Raw genomic sequence first — 6,036 nt, forward strand, 5'->3', positions numbered from 1 at the left:
TGTGATGTAGGTGATGAAATTCCTCCCCAGGCCATAAGAAGAATGGGTGTTGGTCATATCCTACCCATTAAGGAACCCCTTGTGGCCGAAGGAGAAGGACAATGTTCCACTCAAGTGGAACCTTCACCAACCCAAGACCCACACGCTTCTGAAGAACAAAGTGAAGGCCCTCAACCTCAAGAACAAGACCAAGGGCAAGGTCAATCCCAAGATGGTGTTGTAACATCAAGTGATGCCCAAGGTCAAGTTCTCTCCTCCGAGCAAGTTCAAGATCAAGAGGTTCCTCGAGATTAAGAACAAGCTCAAGATGGCGCTCAAGATGATCAATTGACCACTCCTCGTCTCACCCCCGAGGAGGAATTGGAGCGTTGTGCCGCCAAGATTGCTTCCAAGCTCTCCACCAAGGATCATCTCATGACGAATGTGCTTGGAAGCTTAAGAAAGGGGGTAAGCACTCGTAGACAATTAGCAAAATATTGTGAACATCACGCGTTTGTCTCGTGTGTTGAACCCCAAAAGGTCTAGAGGCGCTCGAAGATCCAGATTGGCTCAATGCCATGCATGAAGAACTCAACAACTTCGAGCACAAAAAAGTGTGGAGATTGGTGCCAAGGCCAACGGGGAACCACAATGTCATTGGAACCAAGTGGATATTCAAGAACAAGCAAGATGCTCATGGTATTATCATTCGCAACAAGGCTCGTTTGGTAGCACAAGGCTACTCCCAAGTCGAGGGTATCAACTACGGTGAAACCTTTTCTCCCGTTGCTCGTCTTGAATCCATTCGCATGTTGATTGCATATGCTTCTCATCATAACTTTAAGTTACAACAAATGGATGTGAAGAGTGCTTTTCTTAATGGTCCTATTAATGAATTGGTACATGTCAAGCAACCCCCCGGGTTCGAGGATCCCTACTTTCCCGATCATGTGTCTCAACTCGATAAGGCACTCTATGGCCTTAAACAAGCCCCACGTGTGGTATGACCACCTTACTGAGTTGTTACAAGACCGTGGTTTTGAAGTTGGGCTAATCGACCCCACTCTTTTTACTAACAAGGTCAAAGGGGAGTTGTTTGTGTGCCAATTATATGTTGATGATATTATCTTTGGTTCCCCTAAAAAAGCTTTCAATAAGGAATTTGCCGCTCTCATGACCTCAAAGTTCGAGATGTCTTCCATGGGAGAGTTGAAGTTCTTTCTCGGGTTCGACGTGAAGCAAAGGAGAGAAGGAACCTTCATCAACCAAGCCAAATACACTGAAGACATGCTCAAGAGATTCAAGCTAAGTGATGTCAAGCCGGCTTCCACTCCCATGCCCACCAAGTGCCAACTTGACATTGATCCCAATGGTAAAGCAGTGGATCAAAAGGTATATCGCTCCATGATTGGCTCCTTGCTTTACCTTTGTGCATATAGACTGGATATCATGTTGAGTGTGGGTATTTGTGCATCGTTTCAAGCCACACCTAAGGAAAGTCACTTTGTGGCGGTTAAGCGAATCTTTCGATATTTGGCCCATACCCCAAACTTTGGCTTATGGTACCCAAGAGGAGAAATCTTCAAGCTTGTAGGTTATTCGGACTCGGATTGGGCGGGAGACAAAGTGGATAGCAAGTCCACTTCCGGAGGGTGCCAATTTCGTAGTTGCTCTTTGGTGAGTTGGTCTTCCAAGAAGCAAAGTTGCATCTCTCTCTCGTCCACAGAAGTGGAGTATGTGGCTGCCGGTAGTTGTTGTGCACAACTTTTATGGATGAGGCAAACTCTAAAGTATTACGGTGTCACTTGTGACAAAGTGCCTCTTTGGTGTGACAATGAAAGTGCAATCAATATTTCTCTCAACCTGGTGCAACACTTTAAGACGAAGCATATTGAGATCCGGTATCACTTCATCCGGGATCATATTAGGCGAGGGGAGATCGAGCTCAACTATGTCAACACTCATGACAACCTTGCAAATATTTTCACGAAGCCTTTGGATGAAGCAAGATTTCGCGAGTTAAGGCATGAGCTAAATATCATTGATTCGAGCAATGTGACTTGAACCCTTCCACACCCCACCACACTCAACTTGTTGTCTAGTTTAGGTGTAGGCATGGACATAGGGGGGGTGTTGTTCTCTCAATGAACTTTCCCTCCCCCCATAATGCATAAACTAATCAAACTCTTTCACATTAGCCATTTTTTATGGTACTTGTGCTTCAAATATGAGTGTGGGTCATGGGCCCAAGGTTAAAATCATCGCGGCGCCATACCTCTGAACTCAAACATAAGTGGCCTCGGCCACCGGCCTCTCTTGGAGAGGTGTGTGTTTTTCGTTCTTTTTGTCGGTTTTGGGTGTGTGTTTGTTCTCTCTTTCATCTCGGTTTCTTTCTCTTGAGCTAAGCCTTTTTGGCCATTCCTTTTTGCAGCAGAGCGGTACTACCGCGGCGTGCACGGTACTACCGCTGACAAGCATCAAGTGGTACTACCGCCCACCCCAGCGGTACTACCGCTGCGGTGCGGGCAGTGGGGGTTATGTCGGGGCAGGGGGAGTTGTTTTCTCCCCCATACCCATTCGCCCCCACTCGCTCGTCTTCTTCGACGGTCCAGTGACGCCTCGCCGTAGGAGGGCCTCGGTCGTCCATCGTTTTCGTGCCGTCCCTCTCCATTTCCTCTGGTGGAGTCGATCCCCACCACGTCCTCTAGCCATGGATGCCGGTATTGCCCCTGATCCCGTTCTCTCTTTGCCTAGATCTTGCATCTAGTTTTTAGGGGCAATAGGCATCGTTTTACTCGTCTTTTGGCTAAGTCGAGGCTTGAGTAGGATGGAGATGGCTTCTAGGCCCTTTGGATTGAAGTTTGGTAGGCTTATTTTTGAATTTGGCATCTCCGGTAGTGCCGGATCTGTCCACGGCAGTAGGGAACCGCCGTTCCCCGTCTTGAGCGGTACTAGCGCTCTCCTTGAGCGGTACTACCGCGCAAGCGGTACTGACGCGGTTGGGTCGTGGTACTACCGCTGGATGCCTAGTTCCATCATTTCCTGCCTCATTTTGATCCATGTTGCTTTGTTTGGTGGATTATGCTCTTTCTTTCGTGTTGTTTCTTCTGCTCGTGTGTTTGGTTCCAGGTGATGATCATCCTGAGCAGCAGATCCCCCGTGTCAACCCCGGTCATGCAACGTCAAACCGCTACCGCACATCTGAGTCAGCAGGTGGTTCCTCTAGTGCTCCACCACCGCCAGTGGGTGCTACCTCAAGTGCTCCACCGCCACCTCAGCTCACGAAGCGATCGGCAAGCAAGCCAAAGGGAAAGACTGTGTCTGAGATGACTGCCAAGGAATTTTGGGCAAAGAGTAGCCGCAACCCCTATGAGGAAGACCAAGATCCCACTTTGTTCAACCGCCCGTTCTGGAATCGCTTTCAGTTCGCCATCTTCTTCGATGTGATCAAGGCTAAGAAGAATCACTATATTGATGTTCGTTCCATCGACACCGATCCTATGGAAATGGACCTTGAGTACTTTGGCGAAGCCCTTCAGATGTGCACTCAGTTAAACATTCTCAAAATCATGCAGTTCAACAAGGACTTTGATGCCGATTTGATATGTCAATTCCATGCCACTTTCCATCTTGGAACTGATGCAGAAAGGACTCTGACTTGGATGACGAATGGCAAGTTGCTCACTGTCAAGTGGAAGGCCTTCATGGAGTTACTTGGGGTGGAAGATCTCGGGCTTGAGAATCCAGTCGGCTTCCGTCCTCACCGCAATGTCACCTCCACTCACAAGCAAGCCCTCTGGCCCTACTGTTCTAAGAAGGTTAACCCCAAGACAAAGAAGGTAACCTATGAGCTGTCTACCTATCTGGACATCCTTCTGAAGGAAATATGCCCTAGAGGCAATAATAAAGTTATTATTTATTTCCTTATTTCATGATAAATGTTTATTATTCATGCTAGAATTGTATTAACCGGAAACATAATACATGTGTGAATACATAGACAAACATAGCGTCACTAGTATGCCTCTACTTGACTAGCTCGTTAATCAAAGATGGTTAAGTTTCCTAACCATAGACATGAGTTGTCATTTGATTAACGAGATCACATCATTAGGAGAATGATGTGATTGACTTGACCCGTTCTGTTATCTTAGCACTTGATCGTTTAGTATGTTGCTATTGCTTTCTTCATGACTTATACATGTTCCTATGACTATGAGATTATGCAACTTCCGTTTACCGGAGGAACACTTTGTGTGCTACCAAACATCACAACGTAACTGGGTGATTATAAAGGTGCTCTACAGGTGTCTCCGAAGATACTTGTTGGGTTGGCGTATTTCGAGATTAGGATTTCTCACTCCGATTGTCGGAGAGGTATCTCTGGGCCCACTCGGTAATACACATCACTTAAGCCTTGCAAGCATTGCAACTAATGAGTTAGTTGCGGGATGATGTATTATGGAACGAGTAAAGAGACTTGCCGGTAACGATATTGAACTAGGTATTGAGATACCGATGATCGAATCTCGGGCAAGTAACATACAGATGACAAAGGGAACAACATATGTTGTTATGCGGTTTGACCGATAAAAATCTTCGTAGAATATGTAGGAGCCAATATGAGCATCCAGGTTCCGCTATTGGTTATTGACCGGAGACGTGTCTCGGTCATGTCTACATAGTTCTCGAACCCATAGGGTCCGCAAGCTTAAAGTTCGATGACGGTTATATTATGAGTTTATGTGTTTTGATGTACCGAAGGTAGTTCAGAGTCTCGGATGAGATCAAGGACATGATGAGGAGTCTCAAAATGGTCGAGACGTAAAGATCAATATATTGGACGATTATATTCGGACATCGGAAAGGTTCCGAGTGGTTCGGGTATTTTTCGGAGTACCGGGGAGTTACGGGAATACGGGGGAAGAAGTATATGGGCCTTATTGGGCTTTAGGGGAGAGAGAGAGGCAGGCCGCGCACCCCCACAATGACTAGTCCGAATTGGACTAAGGGGAGGGGCGGCGTCCCCTCCTTCCTTCTCTTCCCTCTTCCCCTTCCTTGTCTCCTACTCGTACTACTTGGAAGGGGAGGAATCCTACTCCCGGTGGGAGTAGGACTCCTCCAGGGCGCGCGATAGGGGCCGACCGTCTCCCCCTCCTCCACTCCTCTATATACGTGGCCAGGGGGCACCCCATAGAGACAACAATTGATCTCTTGGATCTTTTAGCCGTGTGCGGTGCCCCTCTCCACCATAGTCCACCTCGATAATATCGTAGCGGTGCTTAGGCGAAGCCCTGCGATGGTAGAACATCAACATCGTCACCACGCCATCATGCTGACGGAACTCTCCCTCAAAGCTCGGCTAGATCGGAGTTCGAGGGACGTCATCGAGTTGAATGTGTGCAGAACTCGGAGGTGTCGTGCCTTCGGTACTTGATCGGTCAGATCGTGAAGACGTACGACTACATCAACCGCGTTGTGCTAACGCTTCCGCTTTCGGTCTACGAGGGTACATGGACACACTCTCCCCTCTCGTTGCTATGCATCACCATGATCTTGTGTGTGCATAGGAAATTTTTTGAAATTACTACATTCCCCAACAGTGGCATCCAAGCCAGGTTTTATGCGTAGATGTTATATGCACGAGTAGAACACAAGTGAGTTGTGGGCGATACAAGTCATAATGCTTACCAGCATGTCACACTTTGGTTTGGCGGTATTGTTGGATGAAGCGGCCCGGACCGACATTACGCGTACGCTTATGCGAGACCGTTTCTATCGACATGCTTTGCACACAGGTGGCTGGCGGGTGTCAGTTTTCCAACTTTAGTTGAACCGAGTGTGGCTACGCCCGATCCTTGAGAAGGTTAAAACAGCACTAACTTGATGAACTATCGTTGTGGTTTTGATGCGTAGGTAAGAACGGTTCTTGCTCAGCCCGTAGCAGCCACGTAAAACTTGCAACAGCAAAGTAGAGGACGTCTAACTTGTTTTTGCAGGGCTTGTTGTGGTGTGATATGGTCAAGACATGATGCTATATTTTATTGTATGAGATGA

Source organism: Triticum aestivum, chromosome 5A, assembly GCF_018294505.1.
Source record: "Triticum aestivum cultivar Chinese Spring chromosome 5A, IWGSC CS RefSeq v2.1, whole genome shotgun sequence".
In the NCBI taxonomy this organism is placed as follows: domain Eukaryota; kingdom Viridiplantae; phylum Streptophyta; class Magnoliopsida; order Poales; family Poaceae; genus Triticum; species Triticum aestivum.